This window comes from Triticum aestivum, unplaced genomic scaffold (genome assembly GCF_018294505.1).
Source record: "Triticum aestivum cultivar Chinese Spring unplaced genomic scaffold, IWGSC CS RefSeq v2.1 scaffold98769, whole genome shotgun sequence".
Lineage (NCBI taxonomy): Eukaryota > Viridiplantae > Streptophyta > Magnoliopsida > Poales > Poaceae > Triticum > Triticum aestivum.
The window spans coordinates 46,353-65,426 of record NW_025228110.1 but is presented as its reverse complement, the minus strand read 5'-3'; the positions used below and the strand labels follow the sequence as shown (position 1 = coordinate 65,426).

The 19,074-nt window shown below is 44.4% G+C and overlaps 1 pseudogene; it reads right to left on the bottom strand.

The window, feature by feature from the left end:
- Positions 1-8,811: 8,811 nt before the first annotated feature.
- LOC123173017 (uncharacterized) lies at positions 8,812-18,518 on the bottom strand (annotated as a pseudogene).
- Between the last annotated feature and the right edge of the window lie 556 nt (positions 18,519-19,074).

Genomic DNA, 19,074 nt, shown 5'->3' with positions numbered 1-19,074 from the left:
TTGCATAATCTCATAGTCATAGGAACATGTATAAGTCATGAAGAAAGCAATAGCAACATACTAAACGATCAAGTGCTAAGCTAACGGAATGGGTCAAGTCAATCACATCATTCTCCTAATGATGTGATCCCGTTAATCAAATGACAACTCATGTCTATGGTTAGGAAACATAACCATCTTTAATTAACGAGCTAGTCAAGTAGAGGCATACTATTGACACTCTGTTTGTCTATGTATTCACACATGTATTATGTTTCCGGTTAATACTATTCTAGCATGAATAATAAACATTTATCATGATATAAGGAAATAAATAATAACTTTATTATTATTGCCTCTAGGGCATATTTCCTTCAACTACGGCCCGAAGGGGCGACGCAGCGGCAGCGCGCTGTGTGGTGCAACCACGGGAACAGCCTCAGGGCGGCGGCGGGGACCACGTGTTGTGGCGCTACGACCTGAAGGGGCGATGCCACGGCGGCGCGGATCGGAGCAGCCACGGGGAGAACCCCGGGGCGGCGGCGTTGCGGCCGATGGGGCGACGCAGCGGCAGCCCGTTGCTCGATCGGTGCAGGGGCGCGCTGATCTCGGGGACAAGGCGGTGACGGCCGGCGTAGGTTGACGAGCGGACAATGGCCGTGAGGAGCCGCCTATCGCGCGAGGCCGCCGGGTCGGGGCGACGGGCAGGCAGACGCACAGACGATGGCCATTAGGGGGCGCCTGCCATGCGAGGTCGCCGGGTCAGTGAAGAGGCCAGCCGGTCGCGCTGGTGTCGGAGTAGAGGCGCACGGGGGTCGACGGCTGCGGCGGGCGATGCAAATCGATCAAGCATAGATCGGAAAACGAAAAAGAAAAACGCCAATCAAAACGACCGACGAGAGAGCGAAAAAAACCCTGGAGCAAGGGCTCGAGAAAAAGACTCTCTAGGGCAGTCGGTCAACACGACAGGCGGACGAACCCTAGGTATGGGCGGCGCGGCCCCCGGCGGCGGTCATGGATGCCGACCACCCCAGGGGCGGCGCGTGGGTGCGGATGCGGCGATGGCTAGGGTTTAGAACCCGGAAACTGATACCATGTTAGAAGGGATAGAGAGAGATTGGTGGAATTGTTGCTGTTGTATTACTTGAGCCTCGTGGACATATATATAGAAGTACATGATCAACTTGGAGTACAAGGCAAGCCAGAATTTTTTCTGGTCTAACCTATATTTCCAATTTAATCAATATACTCAATAGGGGGAGGTTGGGGATGGCGGGCACGTGGCCATGGCCATGGGATGGCCGCACTGTAGCGGGAGGTAGAAGGGGATGTGGAGGTGGGTCAGGCCTCTACTGTAGAAGTAGGCCTTAAGTGCACAGTATACTATTCTCTTTTCTTTATCTTTTAATTTTCGATTTTATTCTTTTCCTTATATTTTGTATCATTTTGAGCTACTAAACAAATTTGGTTTAGTATGAAAATTGGCACATAAATACTAGGGCATATTTAGCACTAGCACGCAAAGTTTTGATTACTCTAAATAGCTTAAGTATTTATTTAAATTGAAATGATCCAATTAAATGTCACTGATCCAATTTTAAATAGGTTATGGGCATTTTAATTATTTGAATAATGTTGTCTTATGCATGAAAATTTCTTAGAGATTATTTGCAATATTATGCACATTTTTGTTTTTATGTTTGAAGAAATAATATTTTGACTTCATTTTAAATTTGAATTTGAACCGGTTTTGGATCAAAGTGAAGTTTAGAAAAATTAATTATGATGACATGACACCATTAGCATGAGATTACTGTAGTGTGACGTCAGGGGTGTTACGGTAGGGTCTGGAAATACGGGAAGTCCAATAGGCTGAGTGGACACCAGATGGAGTGGTGCAGTCCTCCTAGGAAGTGGTCTATCTTGCGCTCTTCGGTGCTCACGTCATGTGCTGAATAGAGAGTGATCGGTTGTTGGACTTGTTGAGGTATTCAGTGACTGACCCGCCTCCTTACTGTTGTGCAAGGAATTCTCGTTCTTGTCCTTCATGACCCCGGATGGGATGTTGTATTTGCGAAACCTTTCTTTGAAGCCTTCCCAGCTTATGATTTCTTCGGCTGGCTACACTTCCTTGGTGTTGTTGTCCCACCAGATGGCAGCGGGTCCTTCGAGGTAATGGGTAGCAAAGGGGGACTTTGCCTTGCTCGTCACAGCGGGAGATTTCTAACTTTTTCTCCATTGTCCTTAACCAGTCGTCTGCCTCGAGTGAGTCTGCTGCTTGTGAGAAGGTGGGTGGTTAGGCCCGCTGGAAGTGAGACAACTTAAATTGCTTGCCTAGAGTTGGTCTTTGGCCGACCCTCACTTCTATGCTCCTCGGGAAATCTGTGAAGTCTCAGTTCCTTTTATCTTCGAACGTCCCATGATTTGTTCTATCGTTGGGGGTTGGTGATACCTCCTTTTAATGATTCGGTAAAGAAACAGAAAAGTATCCTGCACCTATTTCTTCATATGTGACCTTGGTTTATCGAACCCATGAGAGGAATGTTTTCTTTTTTTCGAAAAGGGGGGACACCCCGGCCTCTGCATCAGAACGATGCATACGGCCATAAGAGGAATGTTTCCTTGAAGCGATGGTCTCTAGAAAGCTTTTGTTAAAGGATCAAGTCCAACTTTGGACCGGGTCAATCAAGCGAATGATGGCTCAAACACTATATTAAAAAGAGATATGGGTATGAGATCTTAATGCTTACAACCATCTATTTGTGTTGGGACCAGATATGATCTTAATTTGTGCGCTGGAAGTCACCCATCGAGATGTGCTTGTTACGTACTGAAGTGGGGGTGTGTTCAAATAACATCTTGATCGGCACGAGTCCTGGATAAAGAATCAGTTGTCCTACCGCAGGCCCTATCCATCGCGTGAGGTATCCTTAATAATTAAGATAATAAAATCAGACGAGAGCTTTGGGCGTTATGACTAGACCTCTTGAATCCCCAAGGATTGGATCCGTGTTACCGTACTAAACTCTTCTGTCACTGGTGTTCAGACTAGCACTTCACGTTCTAGAGCATGGACAAACTCCGGATTGCCAATGGTGTAGATGAAAATGTGCTAACTAGATTACTGACTCTACTGCAAGTGGGAGTCTATTGAAAATATGCCCTAGAGGCAATAATATTGTATTGTTATATTCCCATGTTTATAATTAAGAGTTTATATTTATCCTATAACTACTATGATCCTAGGATATGTGATTGGCTGAAAAAATCACATGCATGTGTGAAATGATAAATGGTAAAAATTTGATTCCTAGTCTTCCCTCTAAGACTGGAACAAGTGTTGTTTGTGATCATGTTTTTCGAATCCTGAGACATCGTCAAGTGTAATGATGCTCTCAAAACAAGATTGACGATATGATGTTAGAAGAACGGTCATATTGAATTCACCCGAACTTGTTTCTTATACTTTGAGATGCTATCGTCACAATTCAATCGTTATAACACAAAGAGTTAACATGTGCTTTGGTTTCTTAGATGAAGAGAGTATCATAGTCAATTCTTCCTATACGTGGGGTTGCTCAAACGTCATATGTAACACTGTAATCATAACGACAACTTATAGGTTCATCGGAAAGTTTGACAATGGACTAGATAGCTCATGAGTGGGATTTGCTCCTCTGACGATGGAGGAATATTCTGTGGGTTCTCTCGGCATGACGGCATTCATCGTTTGGCTAGACGCATGCGACTATGTCACGCAGATGCCGGAACATGTCAACAAGAAAGAAGAACAAAACTGGTAACGAGGAAACCGGTATAGTGAGCATCTGTATGACTCAAGATGATACCGATATATCACACCTCAGGTTGTGTAAAGTATGGCAAAGCAAAGTGGATGGCATATGATAACCAAAGGTTCACTCGAATGTCATTTGTGTACTCATAGGGATCTATATGGACGTCCACGTTCTGCTATCGGTCATTGAACGAAAAGGGTTTTTGTTCACGTCTATGTTTTATCGAACCTACATGGTCACAAGCTTAAACTAATCACAATCTGCTAAGTGTTAGTAGGCCATGAGTAATGAGGAAATATTTGTGAAATAGTAGTATTCAAGATAGTTTCGAGAGGAACTGAAAGTATTTCGAGGTCACCGGAAGGGTTTCGGGGTTTACCGGGTAATATCAATAAATACTATATAGGTGGAAAATATTTCCGATGATGTTAAATTAATAACAAAAAACTCTTATAATAGTTATGAGGTTTTTATATTTAATTAAATACCAACAGGCCTTGGAGGGCCAAGTGGTGGAAAGAATATTGGGCCACATAGGCCCAATAGGGGAGGCGCCCCACCTAGCTTCTTGGACAAGCCAAGTGGGAGGCTAAATTGGAGGAGAACTCCCCCTCCTTGGCCGGCCAAATGGGGAGGAAACCTTCCCCCTTTGAGGCGACCCCTCCCATCTCCTCCAACCTATATATACTTGAGGTTTTAGCAGTTTTGTATACACAAGTTTTGGAGCCTTCTCTAGTTCGTTCTAGTTGATCCAATTAGAGATAGATCTAGATTCTCTCTAATCCTCATAATTAGAAGCCTCGTATGGTCTAATCTCCTTCCTCTAATTCCCGAACGACGATTGGCTACGGACGGCGAGGCGCTGCCGGATCATGAAGATCATACGCTTGCAAATTGCAGAAAGGTCGTGCTTTCGGTCTTCTCGTTCGAGGGGTCGTTCGTGAACGGTTCGAAAACTTCAAGTACGATCTTACCGACTCATCTTCTTTTGCTGCAACTCTGAGTCGGTAACAATCTGATCCAGACCGTTATTGCATCTGCATGGTGTTTCTGGTTGATCGTAGGGCGATTTTTAAATATTCTCTACTCCCTTCGTTCCTAAATATAAGTCTTTTTAGAGATTCCACTACGGACTATATACGGATGTATATAGACATACTTTAGAGTATAGATTCGCTCAATTTGCTCCGTATGTAGTCCATAGTGAAATCTCTTGACTTATATTTAAGAAATGAGGGAGTACTACATTTTCCACTATTGGACTGTGTTCTGAATATAACATGGCGAATAGTCCGGACAACCATATTTCTCCTCCACATATGGGCTGAATTTGGGGAGTCCGGATGGTTGGATTTTGGGGAGCCCGTTGGACGCCCATTTGATGTTCGAACACATCAAACGTATGAGTAAGATATAAGCTTCAACCTTGAAGGCGGCCTTAATCACTTGTTTGATTCATTTATATACATCATAACTCGCAACAACGCACAGACATTCTACCAGTGAATGTGCAGGACGATGTCAGACTTGCATGTGATATAGGAATTTCAAAACTCATTCTAGAGTCGACGTCAGACTTGCATGTGATATGGGAATTTTGAAACTCATTCTAGAGTCTGACGCTAAAGAGCTCAGCAGGAATTTGGAGTTTTTCCAATTGTCTTTCACTGGACGTGAAGCCAATGTAGGTGCACTGTTGTGTGCTAAGCAAGCTTCAGCTTGCAGAAGTGGATGTTTATTGATAAACTATGATCGTTTTTTTTTCTTTTTTTGGAGATTGAACTACTGTCAGTTAATGAATGAAAGCATCTTGAGTTGCAAAAAAAAAATTGTTAGAATAGTGGTGCTTCCATTTGTCATGAAGAATGTTTCTTTTGCACAAAAACATGTTCCATTGTGAAAAAATATATCTTACATAATAAATCATAATTAGTTTTTACAGATTAATCATTAGGAAAATTCACAATGTACCATTTTTTTTCAAAACTGCCAGATATGTTTTCAAAGAGATCAGGCGTGATTCTTCGAAGGAAATCAAAGTTACGTAGTACTATGAGTTAAGAGATTGAGAAGCTACAAAAGGATAAAATTGACGGGACTAGTTACCAACAAATCAGGAACTCTAATCTGTCAAAAGCAGGGCTTCCTCCACAAGATCAAACGTTCAACACCCTTCTAATCGTACGGCCTAGCGGCTCCCATAGAAAAAGCAAAGAAGGTTCAGACAAGATAGAATAAAGGGAAACACTAACCTCCAGATGTCTGATTAGAGAGCATTCGTCAGACCGGCCGTGTGCCGTTGATCCATGTTGGATCTTTTTTTTTGAGCATCAGTACAGCGCCTCGTCGTTGACGGGAACGTCTCCTCCCGCTGAAAGCGCATCGCCGGAAATCCTGAAATAAATCCAGGAATAATGCGAGCACCAGGATTTGAACCCTGGTGGGTTGGGGATACCATTGTCCACCTAACCAACTCAACCACAGGTTGATTCGCGATCCATGTTGGATCTCACGGCTAGGAGATGCAGTAAAATTCCTGTGCCAACTTTCCAAACTATTCCCCTAATTTTTGTGTCCATGCAGTATTATGTACTAATATCACTCCTTATCCCGAATTAATTGCCCCAGAATTGCGAACTAACTCATCTCACCCTGTTCTCATCTCTCTCGCACCCGTCCCTCCTCAGCGCCGTCGTCGTCATTCCCCTTCACCGTCCCTGCCTCCTCTCCACATCGCCGGTGCGCCGTCAAGCCCGGGGGCACGGCGGGGACTGGCGCACAAACTGCTCGTCCATGATCTTGCAAATTGCACAACCATCATGCTTATCTTGACCAAGATCTGACCCTACTCCACTTGCAGTTGTGGCATGCGGTCGACCTCGCCGGAGCATCATCTCTATTCGGGGAGGAGGCCACCATGAGCGGATTACTGAAGGTTTCTCCCATCCGATCCCATCCTCATCTGACTTAGGGTTTGAGTCATCTCCTCTTAATACAAACACTGTACAATTCCTATATTGCTATTGCTAGTTGGTTTTGGACATAATTGTGTTCTGCAATTTGTGTGACCTTATATCTATTCAATATCTTGGTTAATCCAATGTTTGTGGGTATGATTTTGTGACGTTCATTCTGTATTCAATCACTAAATCGCAACCCTTTTCGCCTCTTTGTTGTCTATGTTCCATGTTGAAGGCACCACATGCGGCAGGTTGTAGGAATCTGATCTAGGTTCTGTTTCTCCTCATTCATACCACAATTACAACTTTACATGCTTCATACGTATTGTATTTTTGCATCAGAAATCCGTATCAGCTTGCTTCATATTTTTCATGCTAGCGCTTACTGAGTCTAGTTTGGCTCGTAAATTTCAAACTTGTGCTTCTACATTGAGTTAGGTTTGCTTCATCTGCATGCTTCATGTATGTTTGCAGACGTCATGTATTTTCTTGATTGAAAACTAACTCATGCTTCCTGAATTCCACACATATTATGCACAAGTCAATCACCCCTTTATGGACTTAATTTGAACCACTGCATAGAAACCTTTTGTATTCCCATTTAGAAAAAAATATGTGCATCCACCATGTAGATATTATGTTGAGATTGTATGAATATAATGCATCCAAATTTTCATGATTCGAATGAACCATACTTTTCTTCATGCTATACAGTTTGTTTCATGCGCCACATATACAGTTATGCTTCATATCTTTCACACTTGTGCTTCTACATTTTGTTCGGTTTGCTTCATTTCCATGCTTTGTATATCATATCGCAAGAATCATCTTTATATACACATGAAACAGCTCATACTTCTAAATTTCTGCAAGGTTGACGGGAGCGGAAAAACATGTTTTGCCAAATGGTGAAATAACATGTTGGTCGATGGTGGGCCTAGCGTGCAGCGTGTGATCGTGCATCTTAGTGCTGAGTGTTATGGTCATCAGCTTGAAAGCAAACAGCCATAGGCGCACTCGGTTGCTTAGAGAAAAATGATTGTGGATAATGAAGCATGGTTTGTTGTGTAGGAAGCTTGACTTTCCTATGATGGAAGCAAAATGTGCACATTTGTATTTGTATTTGCATTCGTTACTTGGCGGAAACATTATTGTGATGTTTGGAAACAAAACATACCTTTATACAAGGCAAAACGTTCTGTCAAATGTGTACGTGGTGGTGTTTGGAAACATTATTGTGATGTTTGAAAACAAAATATACCTTTATACAAGGCAAAACGTTACTTTGTGGTGGTGTATATTCTTGTTTTGTGCTTCCATACTATTCCTTTTGCGAAGCAAATGTTCTCTCAAATCTGAATACTATTTTTGGTACACCAAGTAATGCTTCCAAAGCAACTAAAAAATGCTACCGTATCATGGAAATAATGCTTCCGTAGATAGAAAAATAAAATGATTTGTATCACTATCGAATTATATGTTTCCAGAGCAACAATGCTTTCATAGATAAAAAGGAATGTTTCCATGCAACCTTACCCTGAAAATTTTGCATCTGCAATTTTTTTTCTTCTTTTTATATTTGTCTGTTGGAAGCAAATCACAAGTTTCAAAAAAGAAAAACATGTTGCGCTGCAAAGAAAAGCATCTGCAAAAATAAATATATTTTTAATATTTGTTTGTTGGAAGCAAATCACAAGCACTCCCTCCGTCCGGAAATACTCGTCGGAGAAATGGATGTATCTAGACGTATTTTAGTTCTAGATACGTTCATTTTTATGCATTTTTCCGACAAGTATTTCCGGACGGAGGGAGTAGTTACTAGGAAACTGATTAGACGTAATTAGTGGGAAAATCCCGTAACAAATGTGGGGCACCCTTTAATGAAGCAATCAAACACACCATGCATGTGGATTGTACCACCATTCACTGGTCTAATTGTAGTTTGATCCCTAGCGGCTCCCATAAATAAATGAGTATAGCACATACTACTACATAATATATGGAGTATTTCTACATCAGGCTTAATAAGGCTCAAGACCTAATTCATACTCGTTCCCTTCTCCAGCTGTTGGAATTCATATTAATTCATACTCATCAGCCTTTTGTTCTTCACAGTACTTCCTCAGATCCTCTGCAAACTGCACGTCTCTCCTAAAATCCAAGATGAAATCTGGGTCCAACAATCCATCCGCGTGCACCGTTCCATAGTCTGTAATATCAATATTACACTCAAGAAGTTCTGATGAATCTGGATACACAATCTTCCTCGCAGACCCCTCTCCATAGTAGCAACGACCTGTCACCAAAATCAAAACTGATCATTATGTATCAATCACAACATAACAGCTATTCTTCAAGGTGAAATGTTTGGCAAACCCTGTCTATTTGCATTGGTTTCACTAAGCAGACAATAAAACAATGACTGTTTAACAACCGTTCTTGACACGAAAAGAAAGGTTGGTAGAGAAAGTGTATCCCCAGAACATCTTCAGATGTTAAAATATTTTACACACGTTCAGCAGCACAAGCACAGAAATTTCTTGAGTTCGGTCAGAATTGCTACATTCAAGCCGCACCAATCGGTAGCATGTCATATGCACATGATATGTATCAGGATTCAGAGGTGTGCACAGAAATTTCGCTGGCACTTGTGTATATAAGTATGAGCACATGGCCTTTTAAAAGGAATAAATGGGACCTGACATCGATGCGGATAGGTCCTTGTGTTTGTTTTCTATTCAATGTGTCTATGGCTTCTATTGCAGGAAAGACTGGAGATTGGAGATTACTGTCAACTTGTACATCACCATTCCATATGATAAACAGGTGTGCAATCAGGGCAGGACTGTAAACTGGGTTGCAAATCCGAAAGAATATGCACTCATCGATCTGGAGAAAGATACTGATATTTCAAAGAGTAAAATGCATCACAAGTCCTAAAACTATTGGGGGAGTGTCAATTTAGTCCTATAACTCCGAAACTGCAGTTTTAGGTCCTAAAACTATTGGAGGTGTGCCAGTTTAGTCCTATAACTTTGAAACTGTAGTTTTTGGTCCCAAAACTATGTAAGTTTGTTCATCTCAGGTCCTAAGCTTGCATGTCAGCATTGACCCACCGCCGTGTCGCTTGGAGATGCTTGAATTGTTGCCACGTTGACCCCATGGACCCACCAGGTTAACTTCCGCGCTGTCCCGCGGCAGTGACTATTTCCCATCTATGGCCATGCTCGTGCCCAAACGACAACATGCACAACCAGCTCTATGGCAAGGGTATCAGGGCAAGGATAATGTCATGAGAGAGAGAGAGAGGGTGGGATGTCGTCCTCCATCCCGATTGGCTCGGTGTCTCTCCGGCGGCCGCGCCCATGGAGATGGATGTCGTCCTCCATGCCGACTGGCTCGGGATCTCCCAAGCAGCCGTGCCAAAACCTCTTAGCAAGGTTGCCTAGTAGCTCATGGGCACGCGAGTGGAGGGCGTGCACACTGCGACGTTGAAGCATATGAACCACATTTGGGGAAGTAAACACGTATAAACTGCTCTTTTAAAAAAAATGCACCATGGACGTTGGCCATGCAAGCTCAGGACCTGGGATGAACAAACTTGCATAGTTTTGGGACCCAAAACTGCAGTTTCAAAGTTATAGGACTAAATTGACACATCCTCCAACAGTTTGGGACCAAAAACTGATGTTTTGAAGTTATAGGACTAAACTGACACGCCTCCAATAGTTTTAGGACCCAAAGCTGCAGTATCAAAGCTATAGGACTAAACTGACACATCACCAATAGTTTCAGGACTTATGATGCCTTTTACTCTATTTCAAACAGGGCAGCTAGAGGTGTGCTGGAGCCAATGTGGTGGGCTAGGAGAAGCCTGCTGCAGAAGACAGCAAGAGGAGGAGATGCCTGGAGCGGACATGGGAGAGGAGGCGATGCTTGCTGGTGGACAAGGGGCCAGAATGGGGAGAAGAACCTGAATCAAACAATTGCAGGGCCATCGTGTTTGCCAAAATAAAAGACCACCCAATGGAATCCTCATTTTAATCAAATTAAGTATCACGGTTGCCTTCTTGATGTATCTGAATGGCCATAAACTAATTATTCCAAATGAACGCTGATCTTAACCTATTACCCTGATGGCTGGTCCACAAGTATGTCGAAAATGGGTGTATGCATAGCCGTTATGTTAGGTTAATGTATCATCTTATATATAGAAAATGGCGTACCCATTAAAATGCAAGGAACAGAATGCTGAAAAGTGAAAATGCAGTGAATGTGCATGCAAAACATAACTGAAGTGACCATAAAAGAAAGGTGGATGGAGCTCATTCAGACATGAAGTGGACATCAGTGATTAGTCAGGATGAAGGCGGACGCAGACATCCACGAGCCCACGTCGCCCGCGCCGCAAAAAACACCCAAACAGCCTTGCGGATGAGCCGCAAAAATGAAGCGGACTTGTCCTGCCTAGCCTGCTTGTCCTGCATAGCCTGCTAACGGGAGGAAATCCCAACGAAGCAACAATGCAAGCCAGCCGATAGGGCACACCGCCGTTCGCCACAGCCAGGCCGGCGTCCCGCTCGTCTCCGCATGCGCTCTCCGCCGGCGCCAACCCTGCTCCCTGCTCGTCCCCGCCCGTTGAGCAAGATGTCCGGTGCTGCGGTGGACGAGCACAAGAAGTCGGCGGAGGAGGACAAGAATCCGACGAGAGATGATGAGAAGGTACAGCTCTGATCCTCTCTCCCACCTATGCTTAGTGTGATTTACTATCAGTATGCTCTGATTCAATGTGATGTGCTCAGTTCTTTCCAAATAGTGTTGATTCTTCAATGAAGCCACTAGAGTACTTTGATAACATAAATAAGAAATAGCCTCTCTCTTAGAAAAAATAGGATAAAATCCCTACTAGAAGGCTGGAACTTAGAAGGTTGTCAGTTCCTACTGTCAGTAATTGCGGCCTTAGAACATCCACCATTCCTACTGTCAGTTTACTTAGAAGACTGGAACTTATTAATGCACTTCAGTTGCAGCTAGCAACCAAGAACCTGAGAATGGAAATAAACTGCAGATTGTTGGCACGGAATAAGGGTGAAAAAGATCGGATAATTTCCGTCTGAATCCGGTTTCGAATCCAGATTTACAGGATATGGGACAAGGATTTACCTATCCGGTCGGATACGGAACCGGATATCGGATACCAAAACCGAATTCGGAATAGGATATGCTACACAATTACACACGATCAACACATGTCACTATACAGCTCGAGTCTAAGCCTGTAATGGAAGTATGGAACCCATTTGTTTTGGAATCACTTGCGTGTGAGGCATCATCTTCAAGTGCAACGATAATTCAGCAAGTGTAGGCCATTGGCTATATATGGCCGGCGGAGGACCAGGACTAAATTTATGTTTTGTTTTGGAATGGCTAGATGGAACTGTTAGCTGTATTAATGCTTTGATGTATCATTTGTTGCTGTTTTTGTCTGATTATTTTTTTCCGCTTCCAGTCCGCCGCCGCTCCATAACCATACCATGTCTGTTTCCGCCATTATCCGGCGTATTCCATATTCGTTTCCGTAACTGCACCGCTTCTGAATCCAAAGAAAAATGTGGAATAGGATACGGTATGGGCATTATCTGTCCAAATCCAAACGGTTTCACCCTTAGCTCAGATTAATAAACTGCAGCGCACTTCAATAAACTGACTGCATATTGAGCACTCTCTTATTAGTATTAAGCTGCAGCACACTTTAATAGACTGACTGTACATGTGGTTTCTTACGTTAATAAGCCGCAAAACACTCAGATTGATGGCTCATTACTGTCAAGTTGAACATATAGTACAGCTACAGCCCCTCTAAAATTGGTCCTTTATTTTTTGAGTATATACCATGTTTCATATTCGCTCAGAGTGATACGGGAGAGCTGCAGCTGCAGCAGCTGTATGGCGGAAGGTAAGGACTGTGGCAATCACATAAAGAAGGGCCAGGTCTGCTTGTCTCATGATTTTGCATCTTAGTATTTGTTCTCTCCTAGTTATGAATGTTTCTTTTTCTGCTCTAACTCAAACTAAACCAATGTTATTTTGCTTCAGATTTCTTCTCAGGATACTCTCAAGACCAAGGAAGACAGGAAGAATGGAAAGAAAAAGAGGGAAGAACTGCAGCAGCAGCTGGACACAGTCACTGAGAAGACCCACCTGGGGATTGATGGCTTCATGCTGAGCCAGAAGAGAAGAATAATGGAAAGAAAAAGAAGAGGGAAGAGCCGCAACATCAGCTGGATGGCGCTGCTGAAAAGACCAAGCTGGGGTTGATGCAGAGCCGGAAGGCGAGGACTGCAAGACCAAGAAAAAGAGGAAGAATGAAAAGAAAAGGAAGAGGCGGGAGATTCAGCTACAAGAAGAAAGGGCAAACAGGATCAACACAGATCTAGAACAGAAGAAAATAGAAGATAAATGGGAGAGGAAAGAAAAAATGAGGGCAAAAAATGGAAAATGATAAAGGACATAAAAAAAGAAATAGTGGAGTCATGAGCTTGCCAACAACAAAAATTGTGAGATTTCCGCATAAACAGTGGCGTCTGAGTTGGCATTCCGGTGGAATGGTCATTAGCGACCATAGAACAAGGCTGAAGAGCGACAATTTGGAGGCGTTGAGTTGCCTCCAGGATTGGTTAAAATCTGCTGATTGAATCCTTCAGACCTATACCTACCACTAAAATTGACGACGAAGATTCCTTGATAAGTTGACAATAAGCAAGTCTCCATTCCTGCACATTGTGACATTTACTTTCTTAAGGAATGCTTTTTGTCTCACATGCCTACAAACAACCTAGCAGCTGTTCTACCAAGCAAGCAAATGCAACGAAGGAAACACCATCTCTTCTTTGTCACAGTCGAAGGGGAGTGCATGGTCGTTAGGGCATCATTACACAACTGCCCGCGGTACGTTTTTCCTACACAACTGCCTCTGTAGCAAACATTCTCAGATGTGAATACAGACGCGGCAGGGGCAGAAGATGACGACGATGCACTGCTAATATTAAACTCGGTATGGGTAAGCTGATTTTCATACTAAAGAAGCATTCTTGCGGCTGTAACAAGTAACACTACCTGAGACAGTACGTGTTTATTCTTGTCACATTCTAAATTCTGAAGAGACCTACTACTATGCACATAGACGTATGTGTACTTGATAGTTTTATATACTGCAAGGATTTGTTTGTATATACTGTAGTTTATGTACTTTACATGATACATGGTTTCCTTTTTACCGGAATGGTTTATACAACAACTTTAGATTAAAACTTTCACATGATCTGCTGTGTGCAGAATCAAGAAGCAGAGAGGAAGATCTGTCAAGAAAAGAGGATGCCACAATGAAGTTGGTACTGTACTTTAGCTAATCAGAATTATGATGTACGTTTATTATGCTGAAATATTGAAGTTGGTACTATACTTTAGCTAATCAGAACTCCTGAAGGGGCATGAGACTCTTTTGTATTACCATTACTCTGAATTGTTGGAAGGAACCTGAACCTTAGTTGGCAAGAAATTCCCTTTTATTTTTGCAGCTAATAGGCAAGGAATTCAGACAGGAGTAGTAGTACTATTTAGTTGTCAGATGTGTGATGAACATGATTAGCAAAATATATGCAAACAAGTGGTGAAGTACAGTCTGAAGAAGTTGACAAGTGTATGCATCAATCTAATTCTAAAAATATTCTTTTTAAAAGGAAGACAAGGCTCGTGTCATGTGCTTATTATGCTAAAATGTACTTTGGTCTTTGGCTATTAACCTGTACAAGCTATGCATGTTTACATTATCTGAAAGCCCTAGTTCAGTACAAGAGCCAGCATGTTTACATGAGCTAGCAACATATTTCTAAGTCTGGGCGTCCAACAGCAGTGTCCGCATAGCACCAGCAGCCAGTATGAAAAGCTGGCGTGAACCAGCCTGAGTGCATGTACGGAAAGCATCATCTGCATCTGTCTGCTGGACAATAGCAGGCAGACGCGGCTGATACTAATCCTGCGATTAGCTAATGCCGAACATTGTGGACAGGCCGCAGGCGTGTCCAATTGCATCCTGAGTGATAAGTGCTGCATAGGTAGACAGACATACTCTAGGGTCAATGATTCAAGTAGGTAAAATACCAGAACCTGATCATAGTGCACAATCTAGACGATGGTGTGAAGTGAAATGTGACACATCCCAGGGTTTATGCAAAATATGACAACCAAAGTGACCAGAGAAGGTTGAGTGGAAGGTGGTGATAGAGAGGCATGTTCATAGGGTAAATAAGAAGCTGGATTTCTTTGTGAATGAGCTGGTGGCTGAGCACCTGACACTGATGAATGCCCTGCTGGTGCCTGAGCACTTGCACTGATGGATGGCCTGTTGGTGGCATTGCAGAAGGGCATACTGAAGATCTACTACGCTTTCACTAATTCAAAGAAACTATACTTTCAGGCAAGAGTTTCTAATGTTTGCAGTGGATGTTTTGCCAATATGTTTGTCTATACCAGTTCATATAATTGATACATCATGATTCGTTCCAGTCGGCCCCATGATTAATGATTTCTCATTCAGACTGTGTTTGCCAAAATAAATAAATAAAACACTCAATGGACTCTACAATTTAATCAAATCAAGTGCCGTGGTTGCCTTCTTGAGGTATATTCACAGGACAATGCATACCATGCTTCGAAAACTCAGTTTTTTGACTGAAAATCTGAATGACCATAACTCTGTTTTTGAGTCGCCGACTAATCGCCGATTAGTCGCCGACTAATCGCCGAGTCGTCGCCGCGTGGCTGGCTCGCGCAGGCGACTTGACTCAGGGAGCGAGTCGCGCGACTCGCGTGGCTCGCCGGCGACTTGGTGCGATCAGTCGCGCGACTCGCTGGCTTGCTGGCTTGAGTGGCTTGCTGCTGATGTATATGTGGGGACTGGGGAAGGAGGAGGACTGAAGGAAAGAGAGCGCAGGGTGGGCTCTATATGTGCTCTGCTTAGATGTAGTATATTTTCTCTGCTGTATATGTGCTCTGCTGCTGCTGTATATCTATGTTCTCTGCTGCTCTATGTACTGTTGTGCCATGGCGACTTGGGGTGACTAATCAAGCCAAGTCGCTGACTCAAGCCAGCAAGCCACTAGCCGCAGCCTCGGCGACTTGGCTTGACTCGGCGACTCAAAAACCTTGGACCATAAACTAGTTATTCCAAATAAACACTGGTCTCTCATGGCCGATTCACAAGCATGTCAAAAATGGGTGTATACATAGCCGTTAAGTTGTTGTATCATCTCAATCTCATATATGAAAAATGGCGTAGAATTAAAATGCGAGGAACAGGCTGCTGAAAAGAGAAAATCCGGTGCATGCAGTGCCCTATATAAGGTCTTCTGCATGGAAGCTATAGTAGAATATTTTAATGTTTCTCTCTTTGATTGGACGAAACGACAAAGCATCGTAAGATTGAAAAGACGAATGGGCCTTAATGGAAATCAAAAGGCTTTTCGATGAAACATAAAATTAAAAATCCTTTCTTTAATGTTTCAAACCTACATGGCTGCTCATGCTAACTGGAAGGAGTGGGGACTTACCAGTAGATTTCAGGGGTAGAGGGCAGCAGAAATTTGGTTTTGGCGGGTCAGGAAATGGCTCATTTATTTCGGCAAAGAAGAGTTGGTTATCAGATTCAGAAGCAGCCACAAAATTAACATGATAGGAAAGCCTGTCTAGGGATCTGGGAGCCGCCACCAAACCACAGATAACACTTGGCTCATATTTTGGTTCCTAAAACAAGAAACAGCAAAGGTCAAATGAGGCACCTGAAAGAGATATGTTAAGAATGTAGTATGTACCCAAGAAAGAAACAATGGACACAAACAAAGCCATGTACCAGAGGATGCTCAAAGGCATATTTCTTCAGCACTTGCGCAAGCTCAGCGCGGATGAATAACTTCATCTCGTTATAACATGACCTCTTTTGTAGCAGAGTCTCCTTAGCCTCGTTGCACAGTTCAGCCGCATTGGGAGATACGGGAGCCACCAACAGCAGTGCACTTTGTTTGAGAGTGGATGTTATTTCCCCAAGAGACTCAAAGGAGATCCTGCCATCGGCGCTAGTGGCCAGCAAGAGCCGCAGGTCAATGAGCCTGTCAGGCGCCAGGGAAGCGAAGAATGATCCCAGCTCAGCATGTTGTGGGTGTCGAGCGGCTGCGGCTGCGTCAGTAAACTGCAGCGAGGTGTGCGTCTCCTGGGACAGGTCACAGCGTTTGCAGGAGAGGTGCTCCATCGCCCGCTGCGTCGAGCATTGGGACTCGGAGCTTGCTCGGACAAGGGCAGTGAGGCCTTCCAAGGAACGGACCTCCACACGAAGCATAGAGAGGGTGTCGAGGATGTCATACACCTCTACTTTGTAGTCAGCTGACGATGGGAGCGGGCGCAGTATGTGGTGGCAAATGGAGTTGATGATGATGTTGGAGACAGGGTCCATGGGGCCATAGCAGTGGCCAGCGAATAGGATGTGGGGGATGAGGTGGAGCCACGTAGAGGGCAGCATGGCGAAGACTTTGAGATAGAAGCCGTGGATCATGTCGTGGAGCCTCATCCTGAGAGACCCAGTTTATTCGCAGGCATCGCCAGAACAGATCATGACCGCAGAGCCGAAGTGTGCTTTGGCGGTTTTCACGACCTTCTGCAAACAGGATGAGATCATGGATCTGTGCTCGTGAGGAGACCGCAGGGCCGCGAAGTGGTCTCCATGACGCTCGACATTGATGGTGAACATTTTGAAGCCATCGGAGCTTGTGGTGTTGGAAATGTCTAGTCTCCCTTCATCGGCCTTGAGGTCCCGGCAGTAGACAAGTAGCTCTCTTCCGCTTGGCCGCAAGCTGAACTGAAGATCCAAGGGGCCACCGACCTGGTATCGCAGCAAATCCATGATGGCAATGACATCATCGATGCTGAGCTTGCGCCCTCCCTTCTCGAGCAAGGGGGCGGAGTCGCGGAGGCACTGTTTGGGCAGGGGCGACGCCTGGAGCCGCACCAGGTCATCAGGCGCAGGGTGCCGCCGCCCACAGCTTGCGGCGTACTTGAAGGCGGCTTGTGTCCTTTCAGAGGCAGGGTCGGGTGGTGAAACAGCAGCAGCGTGTAGATCGTGCTCGACCAGCTGGACTGCGAGGGCGAGATCGGCGCGTGCCCAGTGGAGGTAGCGGGTGGCCTGTTCTTCGCTGAGGCATCCGAAGGAGCCAACCATGAATCTGATGAGAGCCTGGCGGGACGCCCCAGCAATAGAGTACCATGTAGCCCTGCGGGTGGACGGCCCACAGGTAACCCTGCCGGAGGATGGCAAAACCCAGCTGGTGTTCCAGCTGCTGTAGTCACTGGGTTGCACCCTGCCGGCGGCCAGCCTCTTGGACCTCCTCCTGTCGGGCTCTGCCATGTCCCCGAAGTCGCGCGGGAGGAGGGCGACGGTGTTGAGGATGATGTTGGTGACGGGGTCAAGGAGGTCGAGGCAGAGGCCGCCTTCGCGCATGGATACGGCCAACTGGTCGGCGGCTTCCACCGGCATGTCATGGACGGGCAGCCGGCCGAAAGCCTCCTCGTGCAAGTCGAGGAGGAGCTCCAGGAGATCGGCGTCCAAATTCGATTTGTCCAAGGGGGGAGCGTCGCACTCGCTGAACAAGCACGAGAACAGACCCCTGCGCTCTCCCGGATCTGACGGCATCGGCTGCGATTCCTGGTGTCCGGCGGCAGCCGAGGGCCACGGCATCGGCCTCACTTTCTGCGGTTGGGCGGTGGCGGATCTAGGGTTCGGTGGCGTGGGATGACAGCACAAGACGATTGAGAGACTGCCGGTGGAGAAAGACTACAACGCAACGCGTCTGGTATGGGCACATAGGACACAACGCGTCTGGTATGAGCCAGAATCTTCTTTTCTTCTTTTCTTTTTTTCTTTTTTCTATATCTATATTTATCTATCTATCTACTTTTTTAGGGTAATATCTATCTACTCTGTTTCTAAATATAGGGTGTATAGTTTTTGACATGAAAATTAAAAAACATATGTGGACGGAAAATTTCACAAGTTTTGGACGAGATTATACCTGACTAGTTGACATGAGAAAATAGAGAAGCTTGCTTTATATAAGGAAATGTTATCAAATCCCTAAAAAAAACTATCTAAACGAGTGGTGAAACGCAATACACCTTATATTTCGGATTTTTTCTCAAAAATATATACACCTTATATCAAGGAACGAAAGGAGTATTAAACAAGCAAACATTTTCTTTTCTAACTGCACCCCGCTCAGTGTACACATAATAAT